This window comes from Mauremys reevesii, linkage group 3 (assembly GCF_016161935.1).
Source record: "Mauremys reevesii isolate NIE-2019 linkage group 3, ASM1616193v1, whole genome shotgun sequence".
In the NCBI taxonomy this organism is placed as follows: Eukaryota; Metazoa; Chordata; order Testudines; family Geoemydidae; genus Mauremys; species Mauremys reevesii.
The window spans coordinates 50,064,966-50,085,506 of NC_052625.1; the positions used below are offsets into that span (position 1 = coordinate 50,064,966).

General features: G+C 40.2%; 1 long non-coding RNA gene across 1 annotated transcript; it reads left to right on the top strand.

Moving 5' to 3' along the window:
- Positions 1 to 5,032: 5,032 nt before the first annotated feature.
- Positions 5,033 to 7,145, top strand: LOC120400452. The gene is made up of 3 exons (XR_005595820.1): positions 5,033 to 5,133; positions 6,575 to 6,812; positions 7,013 to 7,145. It is a non-coding gene; the product is annotated as an uncharacterized LOC120400452 (long non-coding RNA).
- Positions 7,146 to 20,541: the final 13,396 nt, after the last annotated feature.

Below are 20,541 nucleotides of genomic sequence, written 5' to 3' on the forward strand. Positions count from 1 at the left end.
TTTTCAAAGGAGCTGAAGAGAGCTAGGTGCCCAGATCTCACTAAACTTCAATGGAAGCTGAGCACCTAACTTCCTTCAGCTCCTTTGTAAATTCCAGCAGAGATATTTAGTTCATCCTGCATGAGCCTGCATCCCAGCGGAGTGGAGCCTACTGAAGCCTTGCATAGGTACAGCCTTCCTCCACAGGCTGTCCGGTATAGTCAGCAGCCTTGGAGTGAATAGAGAGCTATGGTTTTAATGATAGCATGAAAAAGGCCATGCATCAGAAGAGCACATTCTGATCTCCTTGGTGTAAATCACAGTTATTGCCACTACAATGGGCACTAACTGGCACATTGTCAGTCTGCAAGAGGCCAGGGAGTCTATAGACATAGAGAATAGGCTACCGCATGTGTTCACCTCATGTGTGAAGCAGATTGATGGGACAACATGCAGGAGCTTGGTTTAGCAACTGCCCTGACCTACCTGTTCTGCGGCTAGTGGGAGACCGCCGTCTCCTCAGGGCTGCCAATCTGATGCTGCCAATCTGACGCTCCTTGTGAGCACTACAGAGCACATTAAACATAAAAATACATTTGACAAAAGGTGAATGTTGTTTATCTACTCAGCATTTGTGGGGAAAGGTGACATTTCATCAATGTGTTATCAGGTACTAAATAATAACATGGTATCAAGAAAGAAAACTAATGAAAATATTCATCACAAACTTTTGCTTTACTTGCTCAGTGTAAAAGAGAAAATTGGAAGAAAATGGATGCCAAGACCTCTGTGCAGAAAAAGGTAAGCCTTCCCTGAATTGGGATGGCTGCAGTTGAAAGAAAGTTTTATCTTGACAGCAGCTGCCAAAATCAAAACCTTTTTCAAAGATTTTTTGATCTGAAACACAGGGGGTGGAACTTATCCAAACAGGAACCCTGCAGATTTCTTCAACTTCTGGTGACAAAGGTATGACATTTATCATTTGTGACTGTTATTCCATGTGTGCTAATTGCCAAAACGAAGCTTTCAAAAATGCAACTTTTATTTGTGACTGATGCATTTTGTAAATAAAAGGATGCCAAACGTTTAAACCCGAGTTTTGTAGCCCATGGTACCAACTGTTTATTTCCCATGTAAAACTGCCTGCACGTAGCTAATGGCTCCATTTGTATTTACAGTACAGTTTCAATAAAGTTTATTGCTGTGTAGCTTTGGCTTAGTTATCAGGTATGTAAGATGTAACTATCTCTTTTTGTTAGCGCATTATTGCATAAATAATAGGAATATGCCACAGGAACATAGGAATTGCCTTACTGGATTGGCCCATAGTCCATCTAGTCAGGTATCCTGTGTCCCATAGTGGCCCATATCAGAAGCTTCAGAGGAAGATATAAACCCCCCAATGGACAATTTTGCAGTAACTACAGCTATGGAGGAAGGAATTTCCTAACCCATAGCAGTTGGTGACTGGCATTTTTTTATCCTAGCTAGTGTTAATGAAGATGATATTATTTTATAGATGTCCAGTGCTGTTTTGTATCAGATATTAAGATAATATCTTGTGACAGTGGATTCCATGGGTTAATTACATGTTGTGTAAAAATAGTAGTGCTTAACTGTATTGGGTTCCTGTATTATATAATAAGGTAAATAGGAACTCCTGAGTTACCTTCTGTAAACTGTTCATTATTTTATATACTTCTGTCATGTCACCTCTTATTCATAGCCTCCCTAAATTTAGTCCTACTTTTTAAAAATCTGGCCTCGAATGGAAGTCATTGCATGCATCTGAACTCTGCCCTTCGCTGTAACTGTTCTGTTTCTGCTGTACCTTTTTTTTTTTAAATGAGGCAACCAGAACTGAAACTGTTAAAGGTAAGAGTGTGCCATCAATTTTTTTCATACAACAGCATTACAGTATTTTCACTATTATTCTCTATCACTTTCTTAATGCAGCCTAACAAGAGATTGTGGCCAATCAAAAAAATTGCAACAAAAATGTTTGTCCCCTCAAGTTTTAATTTAAAATATTTTGTAAATTTAAAAAAATGTAATGTCTAATAGCACCTTTTTTCCTCCCAAATTTGGAGTCATGGATTTTTTTTTGTTTTGATTCAATGGCCCAGCTAGTGTGTATGTATTAAGTGGAATTGCTTATTTGATTCTGCTAAATAGGGTGGAGGATCCTTTTTTCAGTGTTTCCTGGCTGTAAGATTTATTGGCACATTGCAATTTAGAAAATAATTCATTCATAAACTAATCTCAAGGATATCTGACTAAAAAAACCCCAAAACTCAACTTTGGGGCTTTATCTGTTAGAAAGAACATGTAGAGAATTAAAATTATATGAGAGAAAGTCTGAAAATGTTATGTTGAAAAACGCCCATGCATTTTATTACTTGTTCACAAAAAAATCTCAATGCACAACTTAGCTATATCATGGGCAGAGTTAAATTAGCCACGCATGTTTAGATCGAGAAACACCTCTTCTGCCTACCACACAGGGACCCCTGGTTTACAGGAAACATGAACACTGAAATACCCACAATTCTATCTGTAAGAATATATTTTGGTTGGATATACACAAAACAAAACAAAATTGAGTATTTAAAAATGCATCAGTACACAATACTACTATGTCATTGATATATGTATCATACAGAACATGAGCTTCCTTATAAAAATAGTACCATAGACGTTGCTCATAACAGTGCAGTATCATTTTTGTAAGCTGTAATGTTCTGGAAAATCACAAGATATTGTAGTAAAATAAGTAAGTAAAAATAAGGGTAAGTGCAATAGCTTTTTCTCTGTGCTTTATAGCACTTGCCATTACTTTAGTTAGTGGATAGCCTAATACATAAGCCAGTGTTTTTTTCAAGGAAATGATCAAAACAGGAATATCCATCATGAAGTTAAGGGGCTCATAGTATATCCCTAGTCAGGTCCCAATCCTGCAGCAATATCTGTACAGGCAGACCCCTGTGCCCTTATGGATGTCATTGAAGGGCCAAGGGGCTTAGGATGCATCAAAGAGCATAAGGTTCTGTCTACCCTAAAACTACACTCTTGGAACTAGTTTGTGACGCTCTCCTCTGACCTTGTTCCCACAAAGACAGTAGAATTGTGTCCACGCAACAGCCTGATTCACAACACAACTATGTATCAACAAAGTCCGTATTAACATACTGGCTACCAGTATTTAGGAAGAAGGATGGTCTAGTGTTTAGGGGACAGATTTTTAAAGGTATTAAGGTGCTTTGTGGGATTTTCAAAAATATCTAGGTGCCTAACACCCATTGAAATCAATGAGTTTTAGGAGCCTAGATCCTTTTGAAAATCTCCCTTAGCATGTAAATACCTTTAAAAATCTGGCCCTAGTGTGAGCCTTGGAAGACCCAGGTTCAATTTGCTAAGTCACTAAGGTCCAGAATTTGGATTTAGGTGCCTAAAGATGCCGGTAGGCACCTAGTGGGGTTTTTAATAGGGCCTAGGCATCTATCAGAGTCTTTAGGCACCTTAATACATTGAAAAATCTTGCCCTTTGTCTTTCTGTGCCTCCATTCCTCCCCCCCACTCCACCTCCAGTTGGGAGATAATAGCCTTTCCCTTTTTCACAGGGAAATACATGAGAATAAACCCTTAAAAGACTGTGAGGCATTCAGATACCACAGTAATGAAGGGCTTATAAGTATCTTGATAGTACTGCTGCATTCTGGAAAACGTGGCCTGTTGTTGTACACAAAATATCCCATAGTGCACAGATACAATTAAGGAATCCCTTCTACATGCCCAAGGAAGTGGTTACAGGAAGACAACTGTTCTCTAGCCTAGAACGCTGGCATGGTTGAAACTGTTAGCTGCTCAATTGCTAACCAAGTATTAACCATGGTGTGTGAGAGCACAGATTACATTTACAGCCAACCATGTCACTAACTGACTACAAACTCTATCAGAAGTTGCCATGTAGATGGGGCCCAAGTGTCTTGAAACAGGCACCTCGTGTTTTCAAAAATGTCCCAAGTTTTTCTTTGTTAAACACGCACTGGAGCCAGGCCAGTTCCACCCAGCTCTTGGCCTTCCACACCCTCCAGAGGCAAGGGAGGATACGCTGTTGATGTGGGGTTAAGTGAACAGGAAAGCCATTAAAATGTATGTGATTTTGGCAAGGCACTGTATTTTCCCAGTATCACTTCTGTGGCTGTCTAGATATAAATAAATAAATAAATAGTATGTTTTTAAAAAGAGTGACAAGGGGAAGAGAGGCGAGAGGGAGCAGTAAAACATTCTGTGTTAGGGTTTCCTTCAATCTAAGCCTAACTGAACCATTGGGATTGGTTTATAATCTAAAACCCTGGCAACAGGGGACTGGAGCGCACAGCTATGTCAAAACCTGTGTTTCAGAAATGTTCAAAGTGAGCCAGGCTGGTTGAAAACTTTCTGTTGAAACTGTTTTTCATGGAACATTTGTTTTTTGACTAAATGGTATTTTTCACTAAAATTGTCTGCTTGCCATGGAAAATGTTGACTTCTAGTCATAGAATTGAATACCCAAAAAGCATAAAGATTTTGTTTTTCAACTTAAAAATCTGAAAAAAAAAAAAAAGTGATTTGGAACGGCTGCTGTGATGTCTCATAGGAGCTGCAATTCAATTGCTTCATGCCCCCCTTCTTCCCTATTGCCAGGCCCAGCTGGATTACATCTTCCATGATACCTGGTGGCCAGGGACTCCCAAGATGCACCAGGGTGGCCCAGTGAATGGGATGACTGTGGTGCACCATGAGAAATGTAATCATGTCAGGGAGCTCAGTGTATAGAGGCAAACAGGGTCATGAGGCATTTGAATGACAACCCCTAAAGTACCACAACAGTATTTCCAAATCAAAATCTTTGGTGTTGGGCTGAAAATATTTGGATTTTGTTTTTTCACCAAAAGTCAAATTTTTCTGTAGAAAAAATATTTTCTGATCAGCTCTAATAATGGTGTTTCTTTATTTTTTTACTTCTTTTTTTATAGCCAAACCACCATTCTGACAATCACTCACTCCCCAGAGAAGAATCTTGTTAGGTGAGAAGGGTGTTGAGATAAAGGTATACTTTGGGGGGCAAGAAGAGAAATTCAGACATATCTCTAGGGAAAAACCATATGAAACGTAAGTATGTGAGTTCTGTAAACAGTAAATTGAACAAATCAGTCTCAAGTTGTGGGGTATGAGGGGAAAGAAACTGTAAAATCAAATTATTTTATGCAAAATACTCACACCGTGTCACCACACTGACGTCACTGGAATTGTCCACATGTAAATGAGGGCAAGATCTGGTCACCTACTTTTTTGGAGCCTTCTCAAAGCAAAGTGATTCTCAACCTATTTACCCACGTGGGCCGCTATGCGGCCCCCAATGCATTACCTGGGCCACAGGCTGAGAACCAGTGCCCCTTACTAATCCCTTTACAGACCCCAATGACCCAGCCCACCCACAGACCCCTCCACAGGGTGGGGCCAGGAGCGAACCCCAGGCATGGGGCTGCAGGGTAGCCCCTACCCTGACCCCGCCACATGGCAGCCCCAACCCTGGACCCTACCAGGGGGTTCGGGCAGCAGGGCAGCCCGCAGTGTGGGGCAGGGCGGCCCAGCATCCCCAACCCCAGACTCCACCATGTGGGGCAGGGCAGCCGGGACCCCAGACAGGGTGGAAGGGAAGCCAGGACCCCGGACCCAACCAGGCAGGGCATCAGGGCAGCTGGGGCCCTGGACCCCACCGCGCCAGGAGGTGGGTCTGCCCACACCCCTGACCCCGCAGGCCCAGCGGCCTTTAGCATACAGCTGGCGTGCACTATGGTGATGGGTGCAAGATAATATAAGGAGAAAGAGATGATCCAAGTATACTTAATCCTGCCTCAGTGTGGAGAGATGGACTAGAAGTCACGTCCAGCCCTACATTTCGATGATTTCTAGGATCTTTGGTGCTTTGCAGGCACCACCCTATCTAATCCAGTTTTCAGCATCGCAGATTCTGCATATTTCCTGTATCTCTCCCTGATCTTTATAGTCTTCATTCTTGCCTACACTGGGAATATAACTGAATTTGAGCCAGCGACTGCTGGACACCAGTGTAGTCGCAACAATATCTGCTGTAGACAAGTGCAGCTAATCCCTGCTCAAAAGTGGAGTAAACCACACCAGTGCAAATCATGGCTTACCTTGCCCATATTTAGAATTTGCATCAGTGACCAGTGATGCTGTTAGCCAGCCACAGATGGCGGTAATGAGGCAAACCCAACAGCATCAGCAAGGTCTTCATTCCTGATTTTAGAATTATCTGATACTGTCCTTGTCTAAATCAAAAATAGGGAAGCAAATGGAAATTAAAATTTTGTGGCAACTTATTTCAGTAATTGCTACTTCCATGGCCTTATTGATTTAAAAATAAAGTAAAAGACTGATCAAATGTATGTTCATAAGTGTTTTTTTTAAAAGCATTCAATATAAAGCCCTTATGTTCTGTAAAAATAAATAAATAAGTACAGTATGTTCTCCTGGCAGCTGGCTGTAGAGTAAACTTAGAGCACCTGCTTTCTTTTCTTTTGTTCAGGTTTTACTGCTAAATGCATAACACTTAACACTAAATAAAGAAGGAGGGTGACCATGGCTACTGAAGAGATTCAAAGGCAGTCTGTGCATTGCTTGTAAAGAACTGACTGAAAAATATATATACTGTAAGGCAGATACAGTATTCTTGCACAATAATCCAGCGTTAATTTCTATTGTCTTTTGAGTGCCAGAGCCTCCTGAATACCACAGAAAAATCGGAAGCAGCTCTATTGTGTAAGGTATCACATATTTGGTGAATTTAACCAATAACAGGCTTAAAGGTGCTAGCAGACCAGGCAGTGTCCTTGAGAGCTGGCAGAAGGGGATATTAAACTATTCTACCTTATTTGGGCCTCTTCGGCGGAAGCTTTGGGGGAAAACGTTCTTGAGGTCTTGATTATTTTATTTGTAAATAACCATCTGCTTCTTTCTGATCAAGAGCCAGCATAGCAAGGTGCAACCCCAGGGAGAGCTGTGATTGATACTCCTCCACCTCTGTTAGCAGGGGTTCCACACAAAAGAGAGTGTTAGGCTCACCGATGACCCATGATGAAAAAGAATTCACTTTTTTTAAAAAGGTAAATGATCTGATGTTATAAAAGGATGCAGGTGGGAAAAGGAAAAATAACCAGCCATCAAACACCTCAGTTCAGTTCTGTCGTATCAACCTCTCTCCAACTCATTTATAAATTCGACTGCTTATCTCAACTCAGGCAAGTCAGGATACACAGCAATAGCTGGGTAAAGTAGGAGCAGCTTTTACTGGGTAATGTTGGAAGCATTATCTAGTGATTAGAGCGCGGGACTGAGAATCAGGATTCTGTTACAGGATCATCACTAATTTGCTGTGTGACCTTGAACAAGTCATTTAAGCATTTTTGTGCCTCAGTTTACCTATTGGCAAACTAGATATAATACCTACATCAAGGGTTCTATGACAACTAATTGATGTTTGTAAAGCATTTTAAAATCCTTGGTGCTATCAAAATGAATATTGTGGCTATGAATTAATGATTGACTATATGGGCTGTTGACAAGAACAATTTGCTTAGTTCATGTGCTTTCTTCCTGGGTTCCAAGACCCAGAGACTTTCTGGACCTACCCCAGAAAACAGGAATGTTTAAAAGATAATGGCTTTCCTAGATAACCAATTTTTATAGCATTATGTAACTCAGCTTTAAAACACAACTCATGAATTCCATCTGTAAAAAAAAATAAACTGCTAACGGCTGCTTCTGTGCAGATAGCATTAGCATCCTCTCCTATAACCTGATATTCACACCAGTAAAATACCAGTTGGTACCAGTCAGAAATTAGTAGGGAAACTGTTCAGCGAAGAGGGGAAAAAACGGTTATGAAATCTGGTATCTGGTGGATTTTTTCACTTAGGTATTTCAGCTTAATGTGCTTTTAGTGGAAAGGTTCCAAAACGCACAACCAAAAAAAAAAAAGCAGGCAAAATAACTAGAGGTAAATTCAGTGTTTTTCCACTCCAGTGAGCACAACCTTTGCTTTTATTCTGGAGCAAGCAGCTGCAGGTGCCTCAAGTCAGCCAGTTCTATCTATCTGCAATGTCATCCATGTTTACTTGCAGCACTGGACTTTAGATTCTGTCAGGATGCCAATCCAACGGGCCGCCAGGCACTGCAGCTGACAGTCAAATCTGTAATGCTGAATCCTTCTTCTGGAAAAAACGGCTAAAGAGGTTAATACACTCAAGTAAGGATAAACACACCAGCTGTTATAGTTTCTAATATTTAATGTCATTATCAAATAAAATAACTCCTAAGAAATAAAAAATATGCAGCCTCCAAATCACTTATCTTTGTTAGGAGAGTATTAATAAATTATCTTAAAAGCCTATACTATAAAATAATAATACAGAGCCTTCAATTAAAAAGATATTTGCTCTGCTATTGCACTGATGTTGTTAAGCACTGATGCTGTTATAATTTAGTCTTTTATTAATATCAGCTTCATGCAATGTACAATACCTATAGGTTAATCATAGATGCATTATTAGAATGTTCTAGATTTAAAAATATTTTTGTTGTTGTTTCAAGACTTTTTCAGAAATCTTTTGTCAATATCATTTTATTAAAACTAATGCTTCATAGGTACCAGAACTGTAGGTTTTTCTCTTTTCTAAAACCAACCATGGAAGAACTCAAAAAGATATTTAGAGAAATGAGTCCTATAACAACGTCTCTGTGTGTGTGTGTGTGTGAGAGAGAGAGAGAGAGAGAGAGAGAGAGAGAGAGAGAGAGAGAGAGAGAGATCTCAAAAGAATACTCTCCAGGACTGGGTGTTGGTGCTAAAGACTTTTCATACGTGCAGTCATTAATTGAATATACATTTTTTTCTCTCAATGTATTAAGCACAATTTCCTTCTTCACAACCTGCAAAGTACAGCCTGACATAAACTCACCGTCTAGTTTATGATTGATATTACATCACGACCCATTCATTGTGTTATATGTAAAGGTCTATGACTGACTCCATAAAACCACTGAATTTTGGGGAGTCGTAACTCAGCCATTTCAAATTGTGTTTGTCAGCCCAGATGTATTTCCTTTTGGTTTTACAAGATTTGATTGAAATCAGTTTTTCCACTTGTTGCTTAATGCAAAGGCACATGGTTTGTTGGGACTTCAGATGGCTTTTCAGTTTGAGTTTGTCCATTTGTTTGTAACGGCAAAATATGAAGTCAACATTCACAATCCACCAATGTTAATAATCAGGGCCACCACTCAAAATAGGTCTTAAGTGGGACTAAATTGGTTCATAAGCCTTTGGCTGGCCTTCTGAGTAGGGTTATATTTCACCCGTGCTACATATTTTGTGGCTAGTGTGGATAATGCAAAAAATCCTGTTAATAAATTGGACTTTGTCCTAATAAGATTTGCATAATTATTTTTCTATTGACATTGTATTGGTTTTGAAGGACCTTTGAGCTCTAGGTGAGGTCAACAGAAGACACTCAAAAGTTCTGTTATGAAACAAGGATGGATGAACAGGGTCAGATAAAAATAATAACTGATTCACAAGTCAATGAAGCTACACAAACTTACCTCAGCATCAGATCTGGCCAGGAGTTTTTAAACCAACCTCTGGAATTTTATAGAAAATTATATTCCCTGCTGTGGCATTCCCTAGATGGGTTTAAATTCTACAGAAAGATTCTGACTCTCTAATAAATGCTGTAGGACTTTTCCATACGGACTGAAATCTTATGGGGGTGATTTCCAGTTCTGTTCTTACCACCAAATTGGTTTGGAGAGGCATGCAAACTTTTGCACCCTTATCCAAATAGAAACCTTTTCAGCAATGGCACCCCAGATCTGCCCTTGGCAGAAAACCAAGAAATTACATGCAAGGTACTTCAAACTTGCCTTTGTCTGTGTTCTAGTGATGCACCATTCATTGCTGTTAATTTCACAGATATAGGATCCAAGGAGGGCACTTCTTCCACAGCTCCAAATTGTATCATCCACATGTGCATGATCCAACAGGAGGTGCCAGCAGCTGGCTTCACTGAACAGCCTGGTAGTCACAGCTCAGCATACTTTCAAAAGTAACATCAGGTAACAAGCACATGTGCAGTTAAGACCAGTAACAGCGCCCCACTCAGGTTCCCATTTAGCACAGTAGTTAAGCACATGCTTAACTTTAAACACTTGCTTAACCATTGATGACTAGCATTTTGACTTAGAAATGCTGCTGCTTCTCAGGTTCTCCACGATCTAGTAAGAATCCGTTGGTTCAGTTCATAGGATTTGAGTCCAAAGGAGCCATAGACACCTCACAGTCCAGTCCAGTTATTATTCCTTGAAACAGGCGATGAAATAAGTTGTTTTATATTTCCTTTGTAATGTAATGCTGCCTTTTGCACTTGCAGTAACACTGTAACAACACTGAGGACCTGAATTCATAGTTCTTACATAGGTGAAACTCCCCCTTAAAGTCATCCAAAGTTTTGCCAAAAACAGTAAGAGGGTGAAATGTAGCTCAGTTTAAATCTTAAGTGGTACCAAAGGCTTTGTGTGGGCTCTCTGTACCTGATAAGCTTCACCCTGAATGGAGTATCCCTTCACAGAACAACATAGAAGTCATTTAAATTTCTTGAAAATGTTCTGCTCGTAAACCACCAGAAAAGTAATTAAGTATGAAATAAGTGAAAGTTTATTGAATGATTTGATTTTAAATAATAATGATTTAAAAAAACAATATTTTAATTTAGAGATGTGAGGCACCCTTGCCTCAGCATAACACTGATGCTACAGTATTCATGCATGCACAATTGTCATTCAGTAAGACTGCAGGATCAGACCCCCTGTTGTGGCGAGGCATTGCAGCTCATAAGGTATTGATTATGCACTGCTTGAGACACTTGTAATATGGAGTCACAGCAGGGCAATATAAAGAATGGAGTGGCAACCTTCATTCTGAATGTTTTAGCCTTTGCCAGCATGAATCAAATCCTTTGTTGTTTTAATGTAAATGTTTGAAATTAATATTTGATAGTTTTGTTTTCAAATGTTCATTAAAACTTCTCGCCTGTATATTTTATTCATATAGATGGTTATTGGCCAACCTCTTTCATAAAGTGCTGAAATTTGCCCTTGAGGCATCAGATGGAGTAGTCAGATTGTCAAATAAGTCTGTAATTGAAGTTAACACTGGCATAATATTTGCCTTCTGAAAATAAACATTACCTGTGAAGTTGCAGGTTTACCACATTAGTGTGTGTGTTCTGCACATGGAAATGCATTCAGAGAAGGGCAATTTTGCTATGAGACATGAAGAATAGGTTAGAAATGAGTATCTTAGACTAGTGTTTGGATGGAATACCAGGCAAGACAGAGTTTATCAAAGCAATGATGTTTTTATATTTAAAAGCTTCGTATCAGGTTAAAGATTACACTTTATTGGTGTAAAGGAAAACAAAAAATAAATAAATAAAAGTACCCCCTCCCAAAGAACAATGCAGAAGTATTTGCATTTTTACATCTTAAAAGGGTCAGTGGCAGAAACAAGAAATTAGTAGCACTTCTTGTACACTGTAAAATTAATCAGTAACTTTGGAGACATGCTTATATTCCAGAAAACAAATGGAATGGACATCACATGGCATATAAAGACTTTCCCATGTGACATTCCTGGTGGATGTAAGATGATAAGCGACACAGTAGTTTCCAGCACCATGCCTGTAGAAAAACCAGAAGTGTAATGCTAGACAAATTCTTGAGTCAGCCAGACACACCTCAAAATAAACTGTAATGTGTTATGTAGTCATAAGAAATGTGTTTTAAGCATGTTTATTATCTTATCATAATTATAGTTGGGCACAAAAAAACAGCGGTCCAGATTCTGCCACTCTTACTCCTTCCCAGATTCAGCAAACCATCCCTATTCAGCAAAGCATAATTATCTTTAAGCATGACTTACATAGGACTTACATATTTGCTTAAAGAGACAAGGTGGGTGAGGTAATATCTTTTATAAGACCAGCATCTGTTGGTAAAAGAGAGAAGCTTCAGACCTGAAGAAAAGCTCTGTGTGTATGCTCGAAAGCTTATCTCTCTCACCAACAGAAGTTGGTCCAATAAAAGACATTGCCTCACCCACCTTGTCTCTTTAATCTCCTGGGACCAACACAGCTACAACAACACTGCAAACTGCATATGCTTAAAGTTAAGCACAGGTTTAAATGATATGCTGAACTGGGGCCTCTGTGAGTAGTCCCACGGATTCAATAGGACTATTTTTGGTGTAAGGCAGTATGCAGTGTAAGTGAAGTAGCATCTGTCACATGAATCTTAGTCTACAAATTTCATCTCATTTCCATTCACACAAAATTAAAAGTCTTGAATATTTGTGATTTGACATTCACAAACTTCATCAGCAAAATATTTCTTTGGGAACAGTCCATTGCCACTATGGTGACTGTCTGCTGCATTGGTCAGTTCTGTATATCACATGATTTTGTTTCTGTTCTCTGACCAAGCAACAACAGGGCACATTTCAAATCACATATTTGTCTTTAAATTTTGCTCACCAAATTCACACTGCAACCCGTGCAACTCATGTTTGGTTAATAGTTAAATATCTCACGGGGAGCCATTACGCTGCTGAGGGCTCACCAATACGTTCTACCCTCACCCGCTCTTGCCCCTAGCTAATAAACCTCATGCAGCACTAGTATAGACACAGAAAGCCAGCCCAACAGGTGTGCAAATTGAGTAAAAGCACATTTATTGTAAAATGATTGTAGATAGGCTGCTTCATCCTATACAGTCCCTGGGATCCAAGGGTATGTGTGTGGAGAATCATTTATGACATGCCTCTCTACTCTCCTTATATAGCGTATGTGCTGGGAGTCAGAAGTAGGGTGGGCCAACAATGCTGCACGCTGACTATCTCAACAAGTGTAATGGTTCCTAGGAAGCTGTTACAAGTTGGGCCATTAAGAGCAGTCCTAAGCCAAAAAGGCCCCAGCCAGCCCAGGGACCAAGAAGGGGAAGAGAGTGAAGTCGTCTTTGTCTCCCTAACCCACGTGCTCTAGTGCACACAAGAACTGAGCCTAATAAGAACAATGTATTAAAAATAGAAGTTGGCAGAATCTGAACTATACCCTGAGTCAGAGATTTTCAGACCCACTTAGAACTGGGCTATCTCTGTTCACACTGAAGTCAACAGTAGAATGAAATCCCATTAACTTCAGTAGAAGCAGAATTAGGCCAATGCAGAGCAGTTTTGAAAATCCCACTGTGGCAGACTAGTATGAAAAAAAAAAAAGAATTGCTTCATGTGTAATAAAGACTCACTGATAACATAGTAACAATAAAGGCCTGATCTTACTTCCATTAACTTTATTGGGAACAGGCCCAAAATATTTAAGTGAATATTGGCATATCAAATCTACCTAATCTAATCTATCTCAGGATTTATTGTTGTGGCATAAACCCTGAGACACACAGATGAAATACTACTCCTACGGCATTTAATTTATAATCTTAATTTCACTATCTCTGCACCGACTTATTTATATGGCCCCCATCACCAAAGTATCTGAGTGACTGCCAACTGTGTAAACGTATAAATAACAAAAAATTCTCTCTCTCGCTCTCTCTCTCGCTCTCTCTCTCTCTCTCCCTCTCTTGCTTCCCAGGCTGTAGTTTATAGGCTGTCTATTGGTTTATGTTTGTTTTTGTTTGCATTTTGTATGGTTTTGTGTGTAAATGGGTGCATTGTGTGTCTCTCTGTGTTAAGAAGCTATTTGGAGAAAGCAAGTCAAAGTAATGAGTTTTCCATTTAGTTCTGAAAGTGTTATGTTTGACAGTTCTTATAACTTGCAAGAGCGAGTTCCATAGTCAAGGTCCAGCTGCTGTGAAAATTCCATTTCCCACGCTCACAAGCCTCCCCTATTGGTCGACAGCTCAGATTGTTCCAGTGAAATGTCATGGGAGGTCACATTAGTGGAGGGAGATGTGATCACTCAGGTAGCTAAGGCCAATACCATAAATATCAAGACGGAGACTCTGTATTCAATGGGGGAGCCAATGCAGAGAGCAGAGCACTGAAGTCTGTGTTACTATGCTGGCGGGTGGCTGTGTTTTGAACCATTTGGAGCTTTTACAGGGTGGCTTCATTTTTAGATATGTTGAGTTGCAATAATCAAGCCCAGGAGTCAAAAAATGCATGAATCACCCTGGTCTGGTCTGTGTCTGTTTCTGATAGCACTGGGCTTCATCTTCTGGTCAGACACAGTTGGGAAACAGAGTATTTTGCTGCCATGGCTATTTGGGCATCTGATTGCACTGAGGAGTCCAAAAGGAAAAATGTCTCTTGACCATGTCTGATTTTTACATGAAGTGCCGTACTCTTCACATTCCTGTAGTACAGTTTCATAGTTAGCCTCCTCTGCCTGAGTTAATTGAACAGTATTAAACCTAGTCAGTGCTTCAGAACCAGCCACTGTCAAAAATAAAGCTACCTTCTGAAAGTCTTCCTTTCTACTGGCACCCATTGCTTGCAGATATAGAGAGAAGTGCTGGTTGAACTTCCTTCAGTTATTTTTCCATGTTTCCAGAGAGTTTTGGCTCTGGTGTAGCTTTTAACTGATGCATTCATCTATTCAGGGTATTTTCTTAATTTCTTTTTACTCCTGGGACAATGTCATTATTCACTATTGAAATCAATGTGAGTTAGACACCTAAATATGTTTGAGGATATGGACCTAAGTGCTTCAGGTCCTTAGGAGCTCTCCTTTATTCTAGAGCTGATTCCAACTGGTTGTGTACAAGAACAGTAGCTTCCCAGCACACTGCCCACTCTGTCTGGCAGGCTCAGCCCTTCCAGGAACAGTCCCCATTACTACAGACTCCAAGGCTGCAGACTGACAACAATCTGAGGTCAGATGCCCTCGATAATGGGTGATGTGACAAAGGAATTGTTTAAACTGCTTCTCTCTTCATATCAGCATCTCCTCAGTTGTGCTTGGGTTCAGCTTCAGCCAGCTGCTCTTCATCCAGGTGCTGATTTTGGCTAGGCATTCAGAGAGCTGGAAGATTGTTCTGTTTATGTTTGACATAAAGGAGATGGAGAATCAAGTATCATCTGCATACTGCTGGCACGTCAGCCTGTGGAATCTCACCAGTTCCTGCAGTGGTTCTGTATAGATGTTGGATAATAGGGGGAGGACTGAGCTTTGGTGGATTTTGCAGGTGAGGCTTTCAAAGTGAGGAACAATTGCCCTGAGTTTGTCTCAGTGCAAGGACCTAAGCAGCATTTCAGGGAATTTCCCATTCTCCTCTTCAGCCTCTTGGAAGTGGGATAGGAATTTTTTCCCCCTTTATATTTATAATTACATTTTGGACTGACAAAACCCTGAGAAAAGACACCCCTGAACCCAGTTTAAATGGTTTTCTGTTTTTCCCCCTAAATCTTACAGTTCTGCATAAATCTTATTGAATGGCTCATTTAAGGAGAAAACACTTGACACGATTATTAGTAAACTCCTCAATGGGGTAAAAACATCAAAATGGAAAATTCAAGTTTTCAAGAGAGCCATTAAGTGTGATTAAACCTTTTAAAAAGCAAGAACAATGAACTCAGTTCTGTATTTCATATCTTTAATTGTCCCAAGATTTTCTTTAAAAGCACAGGCACAAAAGGATGCTGAATGTTACAGTATTTACTGAGCGGGCGCAGTGAGAGAAGGCCAGTGCGCTAGCAAATGGAGTGGAGCCCAGAAGCAGTGACAACAAAAGTGGTAAGGACAGCTTTCTAACACAACATCTACAAAAGAGGGAACTGTAAAAAGGCAGCAATTCTTGACTTAGCCTTGAGTTTGACAATGAATGTGATTACAGAAAGTGAGTGCGAGAGCATTCGAGCAATGGTGAAATCCAATTGGCTTTATAATTAGGATGTCAATGCGACCAAAATTAGGACACTGAATTTCAGCAGAGCAAAATTTGAATAGAAGGTGGGGAGTATTGATTGAAAGGAAATAACAGAAAGAGACGGGAAATTGAAAGGGGTCAGAGAGAAATTAATATGTGCTTAGACAGTCTACCTAGTAGTTAATACACGTGGGGCCAGATCCCCACTGATGTGAATTGGTGTAACTCCATTGAAATCCATGAGCTGTTTTGAAGTGTTATAAATGTAGATCCAAGTGTCACCTGCATCCTGCTACACGTTAGTCTGTGTGATCTCAACAGTCAGTGGAGCTACACCATTTATGCCAACAGAGGATCAGGCCTTAGAATTTTTTTAAAAGCAATGTGAATCATATAACAATTTTATTTATAATAAGCTTCTTGCTAGAATAACTGTAAGATCTACATTACAGTAAAAATGGTTCTAGAGGCTTTGTGTATACATGGTAGTTAACTTTTATTTTTACTGAAGATTATTTAAAAAGACATCTTACTGTATTAGAGTCTGACCTGCAAGCATTCCTTCCATGACTAACTTTATTCATGTACATAATCTCATTGGAGTCAATGGGACTACATAGGTGAGTAAAATCACACACATGCATCACTTGTTTCAGGACCAAGTCTTGTTTTCTCAGGTGCAGTGTTACTCTCGTTATTTTATAGCAAGTCATGCAAAATTTAGTGCTTGTCTTAAAGCCTCTGCCCTGGAGTCATCTGAATATAATAGAATCTCAGCTTTCTTTTTAAAAAAATAAAAAGCAAGTTTCTAGCCCTAGTGGTTATGGAGACATGCTGGAAAATACGAACCCTAAAGGTGCAAAATCCAGAAGGCAAATAAAAAGAGTTCCTAGAAAAGAAGAATGAAGGTTTAAAGGAGACCCAGTAGAAAAATGAGCAGGACAATGAGTGCCATGAAGGGATCTGTTTAAATAAGACTTCATATATCCATACAGTACAGCTGTAAACATGTGATCTAGAATCATGAGGACTTGTATGTGTGATGAAAGAGATGCAAAGAGCTGGAAAAGGATGCCTGGGAAATGTATGGCTGGAATGATGTCGATAGACAGGAGGACAATAAATAGGAAAGCTGGGTGTCATTTTAAAGACTGAACAAGCCAATATAGGCCATAGTTTTCCTAAGATCCACTAATTCATGGAGCTTCCGTTTTTAGGTACCCAATTTGAAACACCCAAGTCCTTATTATCAGAGAGGCTGAGCACCTGCAGCTTCCATTGACTTAAACTGGAGTTGTGCTGCTCAGCACCTCTGAAAATCAGGCCGCAAAGTTGGGCAAAACCAAAACTGAAACATCTAAAACAAATCATGTTTGAACATTTGGGCCTCGAGTGCTTTGTACCTCAGTTTCCTCAGCTGCAAAATGGGGATAATAAATCACAGGGATGTTGTGAACATTAATTAATCCATGTAAAGCTCTTGGAGAGCCTTGGATGAAAAAGATAGGCAAGAGTAAAGTATGACTAATTATTATCTTAAGAGGCACTAGCAACAGATAAAGATAGCAATGATCTGGTATCCTCTGCAGGACCTATTCACTTAAATTTGTCACTGGAAAGAGGTGACTGGAGGCACCATCACGAGGCCTTCATACAGCAGTGAACAATAGGACATAGCAATGATTGTTCTTTTGGTGTCGTAGTGGGTATAAAACCCCTGAAAACACTGTACAGTTTAACTGGGGGTTGATAGGGGAGCAGGTGAGCCTAAATATTTACCACAGAGGGTGTATGCTGGGGTTTTGCTAATGAAGGAACAGTACAAATACTGAATGTTGTAATCGGATATAAAAGCAAATTAAACTTTATTTTTCTGTGCTGCAATCTTTAACAATGGTGATAACAGGATACATAAATTGAATAGTATATTATACTTATAGTTAAGAAAGGAAGTCCTTATATAAAATGAAATTATGAGTTGAACCTCAAGTGTTATATCCCTGACATTCCCAAGACTGTATCAGGTTTTTGACTGGTTCTCTTAGACCGGTGTTTTTTATGGCTAAGGCGGGAGCCACTACATGTACAATGGTTTGCATTAGCAAAGCAGTTGCAATGTATTCTTCTATTTGCATATAGTAACCTGTGGTGACCAGAAGCCATTACTTCCACAGGACACAATGGCAACCAGAAGCATTAACTCTCACAATGTTGGAAGAACATAAATGCATTATCTGATGACCTCCAAGAAGATAATGTATAGCACCGCTCTTTAAAAAAGTTTTGCAATTGGTTTGCAATATATTTGTGCTTAGTCACTCAGAGAAATGTGTTCCTGGGATTTGCTTTCTTTTGACCTTCAAGGAGACTGAATGTTTCACACAGGTCATATTTAGAGAGGTTACCACATTCGTAGCAGGAGGGTTTGGAATGAATAGGTTAGGAAGGTAGAGTGGCATGTGAGAGTTCTGCTGGACAGTTCCACTGGACAGTGGAGTAAAGACACAATCGCATGGGAGGGTAGCAAACAATGCAGTGAAACCATCAGAGAGATTTTTAATTCCCTGGGAGTCTAAGTTAGTTAAATAGAGTTGGTTAAAGAAGTGCAGTACCAGGACTCCACTAGCCACCCCCTATCCACAATGGGCCAAACCCAGTCCTTGTGTTGGCAGGGGAAGCTCCAATGACTTCAGTGGCATTACGCTTTCTTACACTAGCACTGAATTTAGCCCAATTAGGGAAGAAAGAGATAAATGAGACATTGGAAGAGTAAAGAGAGAGTTGCACATGAGAGAGCAGGAACAGGGAGAGCTAGAGCCACAAAGGAGATTTAGGCTCAGCTTACACCTCATTTTATTCACCGGAGCAGAGACATGACTCTCCCAGGTGAGTGCTCTAACCACTGAGATAAAATGTCATTTGTTTTTCCTCTGTGGCCCAAGTGGAACAGCTGCAGAGGAGAAATGGAGAGTAATACCTCATAGCCGGTGATAAAAGCCCTCACTTGGTTGGTGAAGCTAAGACCTGGGTTCAAGTCGCTGTTCCATATCAGACAGAATCAGAATGTGAACCTGAGTCTCCCACAGCTTGGGTGAGTGTTCTAATCTCTGGACTACGTGGCACAAGGGTGGGGCATTGCCACCTCCTCCTTGTTCACAGCCTGATCTGATAGGTGTGGTCTAAGGTGTCCTCTGAGAATGCTTACTGGATCGGGCCCTGCAGGCAAGATAGGTGGGGGAGCCTAGTTTGTGAATCCTGCCGGGGCCTAGCTCTGACCCAGACACCAGGTGTCAGGACTTAGGTGGTTGTAAGTGTGACCACCAGCAGAAACTGGGGCACCCGGGGAATTTATGTGCCTATAGAGTTAGGCAGCAGTTGAGTGGAGGTTTTGAGGAGCTAAACAATGGATTTAAGCAGCTAGAGTGGCTGTTTGACACCTAAATCCCTTTGTGGATCTAGTCTGCAGAAGAGGCAAAGTCTATAGTTTGAAAGGGGACACAGAAAAAGAACCCAAACATTAACTCTGCCCTATAATGATATGTATGATTAGGATTAAGGCATTTTAGTGTTTGTTGCCCCAGATTAGTATAAACTCATTTTTTAAAAAACACATTTGCTTTTTTTTTTTCATATTTTTCTCCTCCTAACATCACTGCAGGGCAGAGTTAAGGATGTTTTGGTGCCTTAACTGTGCTGTTCTTACCTTAACGGTGATTTCTTTTAATTGCAATTTTAACACTACTTCCTGGATTTGTAATGCTTGGCTTTGGGATAGTTGCAGCATCTCTGTAACATTTTTTGCCCTTTTTATTGGTACATACTCACAACCTTAACTCCATGTTCATGTAGTTTTCTTGTCTGGGAATATTCTCAGGGTTTATTTATTTATTTGTTTATTTATTTACAGATTTCATTTACCAGCACTAAACAGGAAACCATTAAGAGACTGCTGCCATACAATATATCCAATGATGCAGTATCAACTTAAAATATATATTTTTAAATTTTAAGGACAGGGCCACTGCTACACCAGAACAATGCCAAGCATTTAGAGATGCCAGACAATTAAGCTGGGTTTACAGTTGCTTTACATTACCAGAGCAGTACAAAGCTGCTGAAGTGTAGTAGAGAATATGCCCCTTAATTTGTACTTGTTGAGGTAGAGGGCTGTCTTAGTGAGACAGAGCCTGTATGAAGCAGGGCAGTGGCAGGAAGAGTACAGTCCACAAGTCTCAGTGTCCCTAGCAATAGTGCCCTGGGGAGCCTTTCAAGCACTGATGCCTAAGCTAGTATGCAGTCACACCCATTTTAAGAGCAGGGACAGCTGGGCCAGCTAATCTACCAATGAGAACTCTCAATTTGAGCTGGTCAGAAATTTTCCAACAAAACAAATTTTGGTGACGCTTCAGGGTCGACAAATTTGCATCAAATTTCAGGCAAGGTTCCAATGGAACCTGCCTAGAAGGCTGCTGCAGACCCCGGGCTTCCCAGGTCGATGGCTGATTTAACAATCTGGTGAAATCTTTCATCAGTCCCTTAAGCCCTAATTAAGGACTGTGT